We start from the raw sequence: 18,916 nt of genomic DNA, 5'->3' as shown, positions 1-18,916 counted from the left end.
CAGGAACTACTATAAAGGACACATGGACAAAATCAAGGGGGAGGGTGAAAGTGAGGGAGGGAGGTGGGTTCAGCTGGGGTGGGGTGGAGGGATGGGGAGAAAAGGCATACAACTGTATTTGAATAACAATAAAAATTTTTTAAAAACCTTAATAACTTAAAAACTGCCATACACATGCATGCACACACAAAACAAATGGTCCGCAATTCATCCTCCTTTCCTTCTAATGGCTTGAGGATGTATTGTAGTCATTAACTAATCTTTTACTATTAAACTTAAATAGCCAATTGAGACAGGTAGTTCTGAGGCTGTTCTTTCACCACTAAGACTGGGGTGACAGGTGTTGGGGATGTTTCTGGGTAGGGGTTTTCTGCCCAGAAAACCCATTTAGCCTTCTGAGCTGTCTGGGCAAACTTGATGACTTTGCCAGCTCCAGTTGCCTTCTTGTCCACTGCTTTGATAACACCCACAGCAACTGTCTTTCCCATGTCAGGAATGGAAAAGTGGCCCGAGGAGGATAATCAGAGAAGCTCTCAACATACATGGGCTTGCCAGGACCCATATCAATGATGGCAGCATCACCAGATTTCAAAAACTTTGGGCCATCTTCTGGCATTTTTCCCAAAATGATGATCAATCCCCTTCATCTCAGTAAATTTTCAAGCAGTATGAGCTGTGTGACAGTCCAAAACAGGTGCATATCCAGCACTGGCCTGGATGGTTCAGGATAATCACCCAAGCAATGAAGCCAGCTGCCTTCATAGGCAGGTCATTTTTGCTGCAAACAGCCACATTGCCATGACCAACATTTTTGACAGGCACGTCCTTGACATCGAAGCCCACATTGTCCATGGGAAGAGCTTCACTCAAAGCTTTATGGTACATTTCAACAGACTTCAGTTCAGTTTTAACATTGACTGGAGCAAAGATGATCAAGGTGTCGGGTTTTAGAACACCAGTCTCCACTTGACCCACAGGGGAAGTAAAGTACCAATACCACCAATTTTGTAGACATCCTGGGGGTGCTGACACAGGGGCCTGTCATTTAAATGAATTGATGGCAAGATTCACTCCAGAGCTTCAAGCAGAGTGGTTCCACTGGCATTGCCATCTTTATAAGTGACTTTCCATCCCTTGAACCAAGGCATGTTAGTACATGGCTCCAGCATGTTGTCACCATTCCAACCAGAAATTGGTATGAATACTACTGTGTCAGAGTGGTAGCCAGTTTTCTTAATGTAAGTGCTGACTTCTTTAACAATTTCTTTGTACCTCTTTTGGCTGTAGGGCAGCTCAGTGGAATCCATTTTGTTAACACCAATGATCAGCTCTTTCACACCCAGTGTGTCAGCCAGAGGGCATGGTCACAGGTCTAACCATTCTTGGAGATACCTGCTTCAAATTCACCAACACCAGCAGCAACTATCAGGACAACACAGTCAGTCTGAGATGTGCCTGTAATCATGTTTTTCATAAAGTCTCTGTGTCCTGGGGCATCAATGATGGTCACATAATACTTACTGGTCTTGAATTTCCACAGGAAGATATCGATGGTGATACCATGCTTGTGGGGGACAGGGTGCTGTGCCTGAAGAGCCCTCTGGCTGCCACGAATGAGAATAAATCTACCAAGACATGATCTGCTTGGGGAGGAAAGGTGGCCAATTTCTAAAAGGAGAAGGGCCTTGAGCCTGTTCCTCCATGGGCTTTTATTGGGTTCAATTTGCACAGGAATACAGGTAAAGCTCATTAATCATTGTCAGGCAGTAATGATCAAACAATAGATAACATTCAAAGAACTCTGAGGGCTTATTCTGAGTCATGGTCAGATAGCTAAAGGGCCATAAAACTTTGGGAAAGAAACTCATTTCATGCTTGGGCCCTTATCAGAAAATTGAGGACATTTTTAGCAAAGCAGTTTTCACAGGATTTTATGCATTCTTTCTTAGGCCTGATCACCCTGGAGAATTGCTGGCTTCTGCCCAGGGCTGCACCACCATCTGGCATTGTTTCAGGCTTAAGTCAGTCAGGGGAAGTAAGGCAGCCGAGAGATTAAGAGATATCTTACAGAGAGAAAGAGGACTCAGGCTATGTCAAAACTGAGGGATGAGGGTCCATCACCTCTTTTTTGTATAATTCCCCAAGTCTTTCCCTGATGGTCGCATTGTGACCATGCCTGTCTTAGGTCATCCCTCCCTTGAGGAATCTTACCTGTCATTGGCTAACCAGTCATCCACCTGGGGCCAAGCAGTGTGAAGTAAAGGGGGCAGAGGTGGTGACCCTGCCAGGAAGACAAGTTTTGTCTCTTTATTGGCTTATGGTCCCAAGGTCTTTTTACTCAGCCTTAGCCATGGTGGGGGGGGGGGGGGGGGGCGGTTACAGCTTCTGAAACCAGGCAGGGCGGTTCCCAATTTATGCTAACATTTGCCTTTCAATTTATCCCAAACCAGGCATACTTGAAGGAGTCCTTCTGCATCTCAGTAGGCTGCTTCTGAAAATTTTCAATGGTTCTTTTGTTGAACTCACCACATTTGTAGCTCCCATGGCCAAGAGTGGTAGACTTACCGAATCTACATGTCCAATGACCACAATGTTGATATGAGTCTTTTCCTTTCCCATTTTGGCTTTGATTTAGTGGTGGTTTTCAGGACACCTGTGTTCTGGCTTTTTTCTGATGAAAAAGTACAAGTTTTTCTTTTTGTGATGAGAACTTTTAAGATCTATTTAGTAACTAATACACAGCATGATGACTAAATTGCAGATAGAGACTGAGTCAAGGCTGTTGGTGGTCAGAAAAAATAATTGAATGGACCACACAAACCAAGGTAAGTGATGCAAGTGAGAGAAAGTTGCTGGCATCATGACTGATAAATCCTCTGAGAATAGGAGAAAGCCTAAGCCCAGGAACACCCACCAGAGCCAATATTGACCATGAAAATATCCAGGAAAATAAGTGGAAAACCTGACAATCAGTATCCTTAATTAGAGACCAAATCCTGAAATGGCCTCATACCTTCCTGTAGCTCAAGTGGTCAGGGAAAAGGACAAAATAAACCCAATCCAGTTAAAGAGAAATGCCATGATCCATTGTATTTACAGTTTTAACATAGCAAACCAAGGTAAAGAACCATTTGGCAGAAAGCAAATCACTACTGTTTGTTAGGGATCATCTCAAAAGTTCAAGTTAATTCTTTCTTTGCTCCTAGTAGATAATCCCCTCCCTAATCCCAGCCTTTGGCATAATCATTAAGAGATAAGAGAAAAAAGAAAAAAAAAATGATAGGGACACTAATCATACAGGAAATGTCAAAAATTTCATTTTACCAATTAAGAATTATGTGAACAAATGCAGTCATAATGAAAGTTACACTAAAATATTTAATTCCCAAAACACTTATCTTACAAATTCCAAAGTAATTCCGAAGAAAACACATATCTTACAAATTCCAGAGCCAAAATCATCCTGACTGACAAAATCCTGATTTCTTCCAGGAACTAAAGGGATAGTAGCTTCAGTCTTGGTTCCCTCAGCTTCATCACCCCAAGATACAGGAGCAGGACAACTCTGGTTGGGAATGGCTCTCTTCCATTGAATGGTCACAGGTCTTTGTAGCGTTTTTGCTTAAGCTTCTACACACGCATTTCCCACAGTTCTCCTTGATTGCCCACTCAGGGAGGAAACCACAATGTTAATTATTATCAGGATTCTGACTGATGACAGCTCAGTGTATCAGGATTTCCTATTCTATCTCTTGCTTCAACTATAGTTAATAATACTGTATTGCATATTTGCAAGTTGCTAATAGAATAGACCTCATATCTTTTAAAGAAAGTATTGTTAAAGTATTTTAATCAAATAATTATCATTTATTTCTTTGTTTTTATGGCTTTCTTTCAATAAAGATAATCCATGTTCATTGTACACATTTCAGAAAATACAGAAAGAATGTTCTATAAATGAGATCATATGATGTGTAACATTTTGAGGTCTGCTTTTTAAAAATTCAGTGTAATTCCCCTGATTTGCATCCAAGTTATGTGTATCAATAGTATGTTCATTTTTACTGCTCAGTAGTGTCTCATGGAATGAGTGTATCATGATTGATTTAAACATTTACTCATTGGAGAGCATTTGGGTTTTTTTTTTTTTTTGCAGTTTTTGGTTATTACAAATAAAGCTGCTATGAACATTTGTGTACAGGTTTTTGTGTGAATGTTTTCATTTCCCTCCTACGCCCAAGAGTATAATTGCTGGATTATATAAGAAACACATGCTTAGTGTTAGAAAAACAACTATGCTTTTTTACCAGAGTGACTATTGTTTTATATTACCACCAGGAAGGAGTGATACACTTCTTTCATATCCTTACCAATATTTGATGCTATCATTTACTTTAGCTGTTTTGATAGGTACATAGTAGAATCTCATTATGGTTTTAATTAGGGTTTCCCTAATAGTTAATTATGCTGAACATATTTTCATGTCAACTAACTATATATCCTTTTTGGTAAAGTGTCTTTTTATGTTTTTTGACTTTTATAAATTGGATTTGTTTATTACTGTTGAGATTTTGAGTATGTATGCTATAATTCTATATGTAGCTCCTTTGTTGGATATGTTCCTTGCATTATTTACTCTGACTAGCTTGTCTTTTTAGTATCTTAACAGGTTCTTTACAGAAATTTTTTTAATGAGATCCAATTAATCAGTTTTTCTTTTTATGGATCATGCTTTTGGTGTCAAGTCTAAGAATATTTCAACTAGACCTAGGTTCTGAAGATTTTTCTCCTGTTTTATTAATTCCCCTAAATGTTTTGTTTTACCCTTTTATATTTAAGTCTGTGGCCCATCTTGAGTTAATTTTAGTATAAAGTGCAAAGTTCTGATTATCATTTCTTTTGTCCAATTATTTTAGCAGCATTTGAAAAGGCCATGTTTTCTCCATTGAGTTGAACTTTCACCTTTGTAAAAGTCACTTGGGCATATTTGTATGAGTCTATTTCTGTTTCTCTATTCTCTTCCATCTATCTGTGTCTATCTATCTACCCACATTACAGTGTCTTCATTATCATAGTTACACATTAAACCTTAACATTGGACAGTAATTCTTCCTACTTTATTTTCATTTTCAAAATTGTTTAGCTATTCTAGATACTATGTGCTTCCTTGTAGATTTTAGAGCAAGTTTGTCTATATCTATAAAAATCTTGTTGAATTTCAGTAGGAATTAGATTATACTGAGACATCAATTTGGGGAGATTGACATCTTTACTATGTTGAGTGTTCTGATTCTTGAACACAGCATCTCTCCATTTCTTTAGGTCATTTTTTATTTCTTTCATCAGCATTTTATAATTTTCAAGATGCATATCATGTAATTGCTTTGTTAGATTTATACCTAAGCATTTCATTTTCATTGGAGAAATTGTGAATGATATTGTTTTTCATTTCAGTTTTCACATGTTCATTGTTAGCATATAGAAATATGATTGACTTTTGTATTGATTTTGCATTGTAAAACCTTGTTGAACTCACTTCTTAGTTCTAGGAGTTTTTTGTAGATTCCTTGGGATATTTCACACATACAATCTTGTTATCTGCAAATAAAAATTAATTGATTCTTTCTTTCTCTCTTCTTTCTTTCTTTCTAATTTTAGGTCTTTTATTTCTTTTCCTTGCTTTTTTTTTTTCTGACTAGAGCATCCATTACTATAATAAATAAGACTATTAAGAACAGATAGTCTTGGCTTGTTCCCAATCTAGGGGCAAAGTGGTCTGTCATTCACTATTAAATATGTTGTTAGGGGTAAGTATTTTGTTGATACTCTTTATGAAGTTTAGGGAATTTCCCTTTTTCTTTTTTTGTCATTTTCAGAATTTTATTTTATATATAAAATACATGTAACCTTCTTGCCTCAATAGATGGATGACTAAGTACTCTTTTCTTTAATCTACAAGAACAAAATGATACAAATCGCATAATTTTCAATGAGACTGAATATGTATAAATGTTACTTTTGACAAAAGATAGACTTCTTTCCTATCCTATGGAAAATAGAAACATTTGTCCACATGAAAAAAAAAAGCAAATTTTGTTGTGGAAAAAATCGTGAACTTCTCAGATCTTTAATGACAAATGTATTACTTCTTCCAAACCTAAAAGCACTATGCCTACAATATGGAGGAAAGGTATACAAGCAATTACTTCTTTTAAAAATTATTTTATTGTTATTCAAGTACAGTCATCTACATTTACCCCCAACACTCCCCCTACCCCAGCCATCCCCACCTCCTTCCCCTGTTTCCACCCACCCCCTTGGTTTTGTCCACCTGTCCTTTATAGTTGTTCCTGAAAATCCTTCCCTTCTTTCCCCCCATTATCCCCTCCCACCTCTCCTATGGCTTTATTCTTCATTTGCTCTGAGTTTTTATGAGTGGCTGTTGGATTTTGTCAAATGTTTTTTATGCATGGATTAATATAGTCATATGATACTTCTTTAATGCATTGGTATGTTGGATCACATTACTTGGTTTTTGAATGTTGATCCAGCCTTACAGACCTTGGATACATCCCACTTGCTTAGGGTGTGTAGTGCTTTTTATTCATTGCTGTATTCTATTTGCTGATATTTTCTTGAGGATTTTTGAACCTAAATTCATGGGAGATATATGCCTGTAGTTTTCTCTTTTTAAAAAAATATGTTTTTTGATTATGCCATTACAGTTGTCCCGTTTCCCCCTTTCACTCCCCTCCATCCTGCACACCCCCTCCCTCCCACATTTCCCCCCTTTAGTTCATGTCCATGGGTCATACTTATAAGTTCTTTGACTTCTACATTTCCTGTACTATTCTTACCTTCTCCCTGTCTATTTTCTACCTACCATTTATGCTACTTATTCTCTGTACCTTTTCACCCTCTCTCCCCCTCCCACTCTTCTGCCGATAACCCTTCATGTGACCTCCATTTCTGTGGTTCTGTTCCTGTTCTAGTTGTTTGCTTAGTTTGCTTTTGTTTTTGTTTTACATGTGGTTGTTAACAACTGTGAGTTTGCTGTCATTTTTACTGTTCATGTTTTTATCTTCTTTTTCTTAGATAAATCCCTTTAACATTTCCTATAATAAGGGCTTGGTGATGATGAACGTCTTTAACTTGACATTGTCTGAGAAGCACTTTATCTGCCCTTCCATTCTAAATGATAGCTTTCCTGGATACAGTAATCTTGGATGGAGGTCCTTGCCTTTCATGACTTGGAATACTTCTTTCCAGTCCCTTCTTGCCTTTAAGGTCTCTTTTGAGAAATCAGCTGACACTCTTATGGGAACCCCTTTGTAGGTAACTGTGTCCTTTTCTCTTGCTGCTTCTAAGATTCTCTCCTTCTGCTTAATCTTGGGTAATGTAATTATGATGTACCTTGGTGTGTGCTTCCTCGGGTCCAGCTTCTTTGGTACTCTCTGAGCTTCATGGACTTCCTGGGAGTCTATTTCCTTAGCCAGATGAGGGAAGTTCTCCTTCATTATTTGTTCAAATAAGATTTCAATAAGATTTCAATTTTTGTTCTTCCTCTTCTCCTTCTGGCACCCCTAGGATTGGGATGTTGGAATGTTTCAAGATGTCCTGGAGGTTCCTAAGCCTCTCCTCATTTTTCTGAATTCTTGTTTCTTCATTCTTTTTTGGTTGGATGTTTCTTTCTTCCTTCTGCTCCAAATCGTTGATTTGAGTCCTGGTTTCCTTCCCATCACTACTGGTTCCCTGTACATTTTCCTTTATTTCACTTAGCATAGCCTTCATTTTTACATCTATTTTGTGACTGAATTCAACCAAATCTGTGAGCTTCCTGATTACCAGTGTTTTGAACTGTACATTTGAAAGGTTGCCTATCTCTTTGTTGCTTAGTTGTATTTTTTCTGGAACTTTGACCTGTTCTTTCATTTGGGCAATTTTTTTTTTGTCTTTGCTCACCTGTTACGTAAAGGGGCACGGCCTTAGGTTTTCACAGGGGCAGGGGGACAACCCACATTGCCACGCTGTGATGTTGTATGTGGGGGAGGGGTCCAAGAGGGAACAAAGGCTCTTACTCCACTCTCTGCTGGCTTTCAGTCACTTACCCCACTACCCACAAGCAAAGTGGGCCCTTCTGGTGCTGATTCCTGTGTGGATGTGTTTGTGTATGTTCTGAGACCCTGTGGTTCTCTCCAATGAACTCTCCTGTGAGGCTGGGAGTTTCTCCCACTGCCGCCTGAACCCCCAAGGGGTTTTCAATCAGTGGTTTGTGGCTTTATTTTCCCATGCTGGAGCCCTGGGGTTGTGCAGTCTGTTTTGCTCCCCCTTTGTTCCTCCTGGTTTATCTGCACTCACGAATGTGGGACCTGTGGGTCCGCCAGCCACCACCTTGTGGGATCTGCCAGCTGTTCCTTGCCAGCCAGCTGTAGCCTTGCCTGCCCCATTCCTCCCGCCACCGCCTTGCTGAGTCCTCTCTGCCTGGCTGCATGTCTACACCCCTCCTACCGGTCTGGATGCATGTTTCTTCTTTAACTCCTTGGTTGTAGCACTTACATACCACTTGATTTTCTTTCAGTTCTGGTTGTTTTTGTTTTTAAATTGTTGTTGTCCTTCTTCTGGTTATGTGAGGAGGCACAGTGTGGCTACCTATGCCTCCATCTTGGCCGGAAGTCCCTGTTGTCTCACTTTTTGTACTGTTATTCTTTGGTTTAAGTATTGGGTTAATACTGTTCTCTTAAGTTTAGTTGGGAGGTGTTCCCTCCACTCCTACTTTCTGAAAAAGAGTGTACAAAATTGGTATTACTTAATTTTTAAATGTTCAGTAGAATTCTCCAACAAAACTCTCTGGGACTGAAGATTTCTTTACAGGAGGTTTTTATTTATTTATTCTTTTTAAGAGAGAAAAGAACATTTTATTTTATTTTATTTTTTATCAATTTTTAAAATTGGTGTTAAAGTACAGCTCTCTCCATTTTCCTACCACCAGTTTCCCCTGCTCATCTACCCCCAACTCCCACCCTCCATCCTACCTCCTTTGGCTTTGTCCATGGGTCCTTTATATGACCCTTGATGTATACAAAGAGAGAATCTTAAAAGCAGTGAAAGAAAAGCAGTGAGTTACTTACAAGGGAAATCCCATAAGGCTGTTAGCAGATTTCTCCAAAGAAACTTTGCAAACTAGAGGATTTTCATAAGAAATATTCAAATTGATGAAAACAAGGAGCTACAACCATGATCACTCTACACTGAAAAGCTATCATGTAGAATCAAAGGATAGATAAAGAGCTTCCCAGACAAGTAAAAGCTGAAGGAGTTCATCATCACCAAACCAATTTTATATGAAATGCTAAAGTGTCTTCTTTAAGAAAAAGAGGAAGAATAAGACGGAGAAAAAGAAAAATATGAAAAATAAAATGGCAATAAATATGCATCCATAAACAATTGAATCTAAAAAACAAAATAAACAAAGAAGCAGAGCCAAAACAGAATTATGGATACAGAGAACATTTTGCTGGTTGTCAGAGGGTAGGGAGGTTGGGATGGGTGAAAAATGTGAAGGACTTAGAAGTACAAGCATAGGGAATAGAGAAGCCAAATAACACATATACCTGGCCCATGGACATGGACAACCCTGCGGGAATTGCCTGAAGTAGTGGTGATTCTTTGTGGAGGGACCAAAGGTGGAAAATTTGGGACAACTCTAAGAGCATAAACAATAATATATAATTAAGAAAAAAAGAAAGCCCTCCAAAGCATGTCATTGGTTCAGAAAACACCAATTTCCTGCAAAGGGTATCTAAGCAACAGTTTTAAAGTTAAAAATGTGTTTATTGAACTTCCGGCCAAGATGGAGGCATAGGTAGACACACTGTGCCCCCTTGCACAACCAAAAGAAAGACAACAACAAATTTAAAAACAAAAAACAACCAGAATTGACAGAAAATTGAACTGAATGGCAATCTGACAACCAAGGAGTTAAAGAAGAAACATTCATCCAGACTAGTAGGAAGGGCAGAAACAGGCAGCCAGGTGGAGGGTACTCGAAGTAAGGTGGCACCTGGAGGACTGGGGTGGGCACAGTGGTAACTGGCGGAGTGGGCAAGGCAGCAGCTGTCTGACCTGGTGGTCCCACATTTGTGTCAGATAATGAGAAAGTATACTATAATAGCATAATGAATAAAACATATTTAAAAGAAAAAATGTGTTTATTAAATAAGTTGTAGATTATCCCAGCAAATATTCATGACTATAACTGTACTCTGCTGGGTAGGGGAGTCACACAGGCTTGTAAGGACACAAATACATACACAAAATTTAGGTCCCTACTCTTCTTTCCTAGTTTGTGTTTGAGGTGGCATGAAAAACAACAGAGCATTTCCTGCACCTCCCTGTCTTTTACTTTCCATGTCCAATCTGTGAACAACTCCATTTCTGTTTTGAAATTTATTCTTTTTTTGATATATTTAATGATTATGCTGTTACAGTTGTCCCATTTCCGCCCCTTCACTCAACTCCATCCTGCCACCCTCTCCCTCCCACATTCCCCCCCTATAGTTCATGTCCATGGGTCATACATATAAGTTCTTTGGCTTCTAAATTTCCTACACTATTCTTACCCTCCCCCTGTCTATTTTCCACCTATCATTTATGCTATTTATACTCTGTACCTTTCCCCCCTCCCTCGCCCTCCCAATCCCCTATTGATAACCCTCCATGTGATCTCCATTTCAGTGGTTCTGTTTCTGTTCTAGTTGTTTGTTTAGTTTGCTCTTGTTTTGGTTTTAGGTGTGGTTGTTAATAACTGTGAGTTTGCTGTCATTTTTACTGTTCCTATTTTTTATCTTCTTTTTCTTAGATAAGTCCCTTTAACATTTCATAAAATAATGGCTTGGTGATGATGAACTCCTTTAACTTGACCTTATCTGAGAAGCACTTTATCTGACCTTTCATTCTAAATGATAGCTTTCCTGGATACAGTAATCTTGGACGTAGGCCCTTGCTTTTCATGACTTGGAATACTTCTTGCCAGCCCCTTCTTGCCTGTAAGGTCTCTTTTGAGAAATCAGCAGACAGTCTTATGGGAACCCCTTTGTAGGTAACTGTGTCCTTTTCTCTTGCTGCTTCTAAGATTCTCTCCTTCTGCTTAATCTTGGGTAATGTAATGATGATGTGCCTTGATGTGTTCCTCCTTGGGTCCAGCTTCTTTGGGACTCTCTGAGCTTCCTGGACTTCCTGGGAGTCTATTTCCTTTGCCAGACTGGGGAAGTTCTCCTTCATTATTTGTTCAAATAAGTTTTCAATTTTTTGTTCTTCCTCTTCTCCTTCTGGCACCCCTATAATTCGGATGTTGGAATGTTTCAAGATGTCCTGGAGGTTCCTAAACCTCTCCTCATTTTTCTGAATTCTTGTTTCTTCATTCTTTTCTGGTTAGATGTTTCTTTCTTCCTTCTGGTCCACACCATTGATTTGAGTCCCGGTTTCCTTCACCTCACTATTGGTTCCCTGTACATTTTCCTTTGTTTCTCTTGGCATAGCCTTCATTTTTTCATCTGGTTTTCGAACAAATTCAACCAATTCTGTGAGCATCTTAATAACCAGTGTTTTGAACTGTGCATCCGATAGGTTGGCTATCTCTTCCTTGCTTAGCTGTATTTTTTCTGGAGCTTTGAAGTGTTCTGTCATTTGGGCCATTTTTTTTTTTTTTTTTGCCTTGGCGCATCTGTTACTTAAAGGGGCGGAGCCTTAGGTGTTCCCCAGGGTGGGGTAATGCTGGTCGGTGCCCTGTGACGCTGTACAGGGCGGAGGGGCAGAGAGGGAGCAATGGTGCCCGCTCCACTCTCCACCGGATTTCGTCACTCCCTCTGCTACCCACAATCAAATTGGGCCTCTCTGGTACTGGTTCCCGAGTGGGTGGGCTTGTGCACACTCTAGTCCCCTGTGGATCTCTCCAAGGATCTCTCCTGTGAGGCTGGGAGTCTCTCTTGCTGCCACCCCAACCCCCACGGGTGTTTTCAATCAGAGGTTTGAGGCTTTATTTCCCCGCTCTGGAGTCCTGGGTTACGCGGTCTGCTTTGCTCCCCGCCGCGTTCGTCCCAGTTTATCTGTGCAGGAATGTGGGGCCACGGGGTGCTACCCACCGCTCTGCCTGCCCAGTTCTCCACCACTCTGAGTCCGGCCCTCTCGGTTTATCTGTGTGCGAATGTGGGGTTGCAGGGTCTGCTAGTGCTCAGACTGCCTGCCCCGTTTGTCCAACACTCCGCCAGTCTCAGTCCTGCCAAGGCCACGCGAGTCCTCTCCACCCTGGTGCCCGTCTCCGCCCCTCCTACTGGTCTGGATGTATGTTTCTTTTTTTATCTACTTGGTGTTGGACTTCCTTGCCGTTCTATTTTCTGTCAGTTCTGGTTGTGGGAGGAGGCGCAGTGTGTCTACCTACGCTGCCATCTTGGTTCTCCGAAATTTATTCTTTAATATTCAAGTAAAAACCTCCTTCTTATAGCCTTCGCTGGTGAGGTGGCCTCACTCTGTGCTCTCAGGTCCTCCTGGGTTTTCTCCACTATAGAATGCATACCCAGTTGCATGTACTTGTGGACATGCATCCCGCCCCCGCCCTGCCCAAGCTGCAGACGTCTAGTGACAGGTCTTTACAAAGTAGCCCAGGCTGGGTGTGGGGATGAAGCACTAACAGTAAATTCTGACTTGAACCAAAGTGAGGTCCCAGAGCTGCTCATGGGAGTGAGTGACCACTTCAAGGAAGACAGTCTGGAAACTTGAGATGGCAAGATCAGCCGTAAGGTGGACTCTGAAGGAAAATAAGAAAGTTAAACCTGAGGACAGTGACATGGGTATAAGGCAATGATGTAAAACAAAACTGAGGGATGTTCCTGACTTGTCTGGAAGCAACCAGTAGGTGGGCCAGGTTGGCTGGCACAGAGGAGGCATGAGATATACCTGCAGGGTGCCAAGGGCCTTCACCTCCCATTAGGTAACTTGGAGAAGGCCAAGGATGTAAAAGAAGATCTGCCTGCGGGAACAACAAACTCCTTTTTGTCCTCATCTCCCACCCACATTCCATCTGTCTTCCCCCCACCTTCTGAGCTACTTTCCTATTTCTGTCATTTTTTGCCCTCCTTAAACAAAAGCCAGCCTGTCCATGCCCTGAAGCACCCCCTTCCATCAGCAGGATCAGCACTGCCTGCCTTAGGCCAAGCTCTCACAGAAGGCCTGCAGAGTCCAACCACCTGGGTCCACCTCCCAGAGAGCATGCAGGAAGGTCCTGTGGAGATGGCCTATTCTACTGGCAAGCTGCAAAACGAGGACTTCCGATCATAGCAGGACAATTTCCTTAAAGGCTCAGTTCCCAACAAATTACCCTTTAAAACACCCCAGAATTTGATTCTATCTCAGTCAGGAATTGTTGATTGAATCTGATAGAAATCTCATAATGGAAACATGTTTGTTACAGATTTCTGTGGGATTTTGGCTGTCTAGTTTCTGAACCCTTTTTTCTATTTTGGAAAATCCTCAACTGGGCGAGGCGAAAACAACCAGATACTTTCCCAGCTTCTCTTGATGCTGGAGAATGGATAACCAAGTGGGCCAATCAGATGTAGGTACCCCAGGTTTTGGATCAAGAGCCAGTGATGCAGGAAGGCCAAGCAGGGTGAGCGAATCCTCTTCAGGGATGGTGATAAGGGCAGCAACCCCCAGTGTCCAGTGGTGAAAGCAGCAACTGGGGAAGAACCCAGCACTCAGTGGCAGGGGCATTGGGTCAGGCACACAGCAGTACTGTGGTTTCATTTCTGCTGCAGCTCATCGAGTCAGCGAGTCAGCTCCTGGCTGTCCTGCCCTTTTTCCAAGCCTGAATCTGCGACTATCCTTTTGATAAATTCCTTTTCTGCTTATATCCGCAGTCATTTCTGTGGCTTGCACTTATTCATTGGAGCATTTCATTGGTCACAGGCAGGACATACAGCCCAACTGCAAAGGGTTTGGAACCAGGGACTTGGATCTTCCAGGAAAGGCCCTGCAAATGGCCTCCCACTCCATATTCCTCACCGTCTCTGACTCTGCTTCTCTCTGTCCGTCAACTTTACATTGCAAAAAAAGAAAAGTTATTTAACTAAAAAAGTAGTATTGCTTAAATATAAAAATTCCATCAATTCAGAACTATATAGAGTCAAAAGAAAAGTTCCTCCTTTGTTCCTCTAGCACATTCTCTCCACAGAGGTGCTGTCAGCAGGTTTGTGTTAGCACTTGGTGGATGTTTTTGGAAGCATTGCACACCTGTACGTGCATATGCCTATCATGGCAAAGTCCGTCCATCCTGCTTAGCTCCAGCCCTTCGGGAAAGATGACAAACACCCCTCTTATCTAAGGTAGCACCCATTTGTAAAGGATGACAGAGGTAACCTATCATTCATTCATTTAGCAAACATTTATTGGGCACCTACTATGTGCAAAGCATTGCTCCAATCCCTCAGTGAAGATCTTTGCCCTCATGAAGCTAAGAAGGGGAAGCCAACAATACACATAATAGATAACAGAATCGATAATAGATAACAGAATAGATAACTCTGCCCCCCTATATTAGAAGGGCAGAGTTGCCATGGGAGGAACGCAGACAAGGGCATAAGGGTCGGTAGTAGAGGTGTTGGGGAAAGTGGGTGGTCAGAGCCTCAGTGGTAGAAGAGATCTTCTTTAAGAGATCTTAAAGGCTTCTACCAAGCCTTCAAGGAGGGAAGGAATCAGACACTAGGGTTTCTGAAGAAGGGCATTCCAGGAGGAGGGAAGAGCCAGTGCAAAAACCCTGAGGCAAAGCTGTGCAGGGTGTCTCCAAGGACCAGCAGGGGCCAGTCTACTGGAGTAGGAGTGCATTGGAGAAGTCACATGGACCTTCCTTCCTGGTAAGACTTTGGTTCCTGATCTAAGAGAAATGGGCACCAATGCCAGGTCTGAGCAGAGGGTGACCTGGCCTAATTTATGTCTCGGGGTGAGTGGGAGCAGCCTGAAGGCCACAATATCACCCAGATGAGAAGTGAAAGCAGCTCATGCCAGTGTGTCAGTTTTGAGAAGTGATTGAATATTTGATACATTTTGAAGAATAATCTAATAATCTGAGTACGAATCTGAGAAGGAGGAACCCAGGACAACACCAAAGTTTTCTGTTGTTGATTTCTTTATAAGAGCATCTGGAGTTACCTTTATCTGAGAAGGGGCAGGTGAAGCAGTGCTATTTTTCACAGGGGATGGATATTAGGGTTTCCACTTGAGAAGTTTAATTTTGAGATAACTATTAAGTAATTACTTCCTAAAACCTCAGTCAGCAGAGCTGCAGAAGTGGTAGTTTTGTTTGTATTGTTGCCAAACTTCCTTGGGGACTGAAACTTTAACTCCTGCCCCCAAATTCAAATTTGGAAAAACCTGCTGGACCTAAGCAGTTCTGCCAGGTATGGAAATGGTGCCACACAATGCCGTGGGGTCTTCAGGGTGCCAGGCTCACATTCAGGACCCAGACACCCTGATCAACTCTGTGCTCTAGAGAATAATGGCTGAGCACAGATGGGAACACTGGGAGTCATTGCTTCAGAGTTTGAGCCTGGACCAGCAGAGAACCACACCCTAGCAGGCACGTGTAAACAGGACTGAGCAGAAATATGCTTTACAGCAACCCTGGAAAGCAGCAAGAAAGTCTCCAGCAGCGTATTCTTTGTGTCCGGCTAGTTACTTAATCCTCCTATCTGCCATCCTCACTGCATATACTCCATTTTATTTTCATCTGCTGATCTGATTAGTAGAAAATGATTGTTGCTTCATTATGCATTTTTATAATTCCTAGAGGGGTTTCAGCAGCCCATATAAGTACTGACTTATACTGAATTGTTGCTATTTCTATTGTTGACTTTTTGATGACTTTCCTTTTTGATGTCTACTTTATTCTTTTCTCTCTGCAGGACAGTTCTCTAGGCTATGTAATACATGGGGTCCCAACGTGGCTGCCTAGAAGCTCAGTTCAAGTGGCAACTTAGACTAACTGGGGTTTCTGAGCCTACTTCGAAATGTATGGGAGAGATCATCTAACTAATCTGATAGATACAGTTTCTATCTCTAGGACAATAAACTCTGGCTGGCAGTGTCAATTCATTTGACCCACAGCCCTCAGCCTGGGTAGATTCTCTGATAAGCAGGGACATGGGAGCAGTGAGAAAATTACAGTGGGAGAAATGAGTGGCAGCTCTAATATGTTTTATAGCAAGGATGTATCTTCCAGGTAATTCCAGATAATGCCAGTGATGAAAGTTTGCCTTCCTATTCACAGCGGTCACAAATCATATCCAAAAGTGGCCAAGTATGTGGCTTGCATTTAATCCATAGGTAATTATGAACCTATAGATGTTACTGAGCAGGGTGAAGACATTTGCAAGGTGGTGTTGTAGGAATTTTATTGTGACAGTGTAAGTTAGATGGGGAAAGAAAGGAAAGGAGTAAAGGAGGAAAATTCAGCTAGATGCTCTAACAACAAACCACAAAGCAAAAAACAACTAACATGCTGAAAAGAAAAACAAGCCACCACCATGTGTATTTAGGTGCTGTTTTGAGTGAACATGAACATATTAGGTAATAGGCAGCTCAAAGGACACAGAACTATTTTATTAGAGTTTAAATATTACAGCTCAGAATGCAATATAAAATGCTAACAACTTAAACTTTAGCATTTACCCACATTAATTGACAAATATCAATGCTTGGCAGCTCAGCAATTTCACATCTGGTCAACTATTATAAATATGTGGGTCTTAATTATTACTAATGTTTGATTAATATCTAGCTATTTTTACTACTAATTTTGCTTTTAAAACTGTTATTTTTTGTTAACCTTCACATTAACCATCCATGCTCCCCAAAGCCCTCTATTCAGAATAACAGATGTTTTGTACAATTTACCCCCAAATCTGGTCAATGTTGTTTGCTATTTTTGCAATATAATTATTATGTTAATTCTGTCTGAGGCTAGGGCATGGGTAAGAATGTGATGAGCATAGTCATATATGAGCAAAGGCCTAATGAAAGAAAAGTCATCCCTAATTAGCCACACCTCTGTTGTCTTACTACATAACACAGGGAAAGCCAATATATCTGTGACATAGCTATAACAAAAAACTGACTGATTTAGATCCCCAAAAATGTAGGAATAAAAGAAGGAACGATCTAGGAAATAAACTGGTCATGAACTTCAACCTAGAACTTTCTGAAACCACTTGAGCAACATAACCCTCCCACATTTTACTGATAGAAATTTTACAAGATCACATAAAGCTACGTGGTCAGGGAAAGTAAAGGTCAGAACAAGAGGGAAGGAATTGATCGGAAATGAATTCTCTCTTAGTGTAAGTTAAGGGCAAACTTTGCTGGGTGTTTAGAGATTTGTTATCTTTGTGTGAGATGTGCAAGAGAGACAGGATTGAACTCAGACAGGTAACATAATGCCTTTGGCCACAGGTGAATCAGTGGCAATTCAGCCCACAGAGATATTACATTAGATTGAAAATCTGTGAGTACAATTCACTGAGTAAGAATAAGACGCTGGACCAAGGTCTTCCCCAAGCAAACATGTAAGTGGAGTTTGTGTTTGCTCTGTCTTTGCTTCTTCTTTTCAATTGATTTCTTTACTACCCTGCAGCCCCAAATTTTTGAACACTCCATGCTTGTTCTGACTGGAGAACTTTTCATGTTCCCAGTTACACTCCTTTCTTAACCACCCACCTAAATGGTGACTCTCCATAGCCTGGTCTCAGTGAATTGTCATGAGGAAGGTAAGCTAGTATACTATATCACAATAGACTGTGACTGCTGGGAAGCCAGCTTCCAGTGTCTCCCTTCTTGGAAGCATCACATGGCAGGACTTTTGCAATGCTGCAGTGGAATCATCATTGCAAGCAGGTGACACTTCCTAATATCCCTCAGATCAAACCCAATATATGATTGCTTACTTCAACTCCACAGAAGCCTATTCAAAGTTGTGTTGTGAAATAGCACATAAGTGTAGCCATTAATAAAACAAAAGAATCACATAGATGCTCAGGGACTGGTCAGCCTCTGTGATTTCCTAACAGGAAAAAAGCTTTACATTTTCAGTTAACATAAGTAAAGGTTCAGATTTAAAACATTTGTTTTAGAAACCAAAGGCAAAGTCATTATGAGAGAAAATAATTTTTTTCTGATTTTCCTTGGAAAAAAAAGCAACATATATGAAAATAAGAGAATAGTAGATGTTTTTTTATACAAGGAAATCAGAAAAAAAATACTGTCCCTCATATGTGGAACCTAATCAACAAAACAAACAAGCAAGCAAAATATAACCAGAGACACTGAAATAAAGAATGAATTGACAGCAACCAGAGGGGAGGTGGGAGGGGATAAAGAGAGATGGTAAGGGGGAAAGGTTATTGTTGGAAACCACCATTCCTGGTTTCAAAAGCTGTAACCCCCCATGGCTAAGGCTTAGTAAAAAGACCTTGGGACCATAAGCCACTAAGGAGACAAAGCTTATCCTCCCTCCAGGGGTGTAACCTCTGCCCCGTTTACTTCACCCTTCTTGGCCCCTGGAGTATGGCTGGATAGTCAATGACAGATAAGATTCCTCAAGGGAGGAACAACCTAAGACAGGCACAGTCATGAAGGGACCATCAGGGAACTACAGAAAAGGCGTGATGGACCCTGACCCCTCTGTCTTGTCATAGGCTGAGTCCTCATTCTATTTGTAAAAAGTATCCTAATCTTTTGGCTGCCCAAGTCCCCCACCTGATTCAGGCCTGAAACAATGCTGGAGGGTGGTGCAGCCCTGACTGGAAAGGGCGGTTTCCATTGTGTGTGTATGTGGGGGTGGGGAGGGGGCAATCAGTCCTAAGAAAGAATG

The 18,916-nt window shown here is 41.1% G+C and overlaps 1 pseudogene; it reads right to left on the bottom strand.

The window, feature by feature from the left end:
* Positions 1–275: 275 nt before the first annotated feature.
* LOC128780376 (elongation factor 1-alpha 1 pseudogene) lies at positions 276–2,619 on the bottom strand (annotated as a pseudogene).
* Between the last annotated feature and the right edge of the window lie 16,297 nt (positions 2,620–18,916).

This window comes from Desmodus rotundus, chromosome 3, assembly GCF_022682495.2.
Source record: "Desmodus rotundus isolate HL8 chromosome 3, HLdesRot8A.1, whole genome shotgun sequence".
In the NCBI taxonomy this organism is placed as follows: Eukaryota; Metazoa; Chordata; class Mammalia; order Chiroptera; family Phyllostomidae; genus Desmodus; species Desmodus rotundus.
This window is presented reverse-complemented; position numbering and strand designations above follow the sequence as displayed.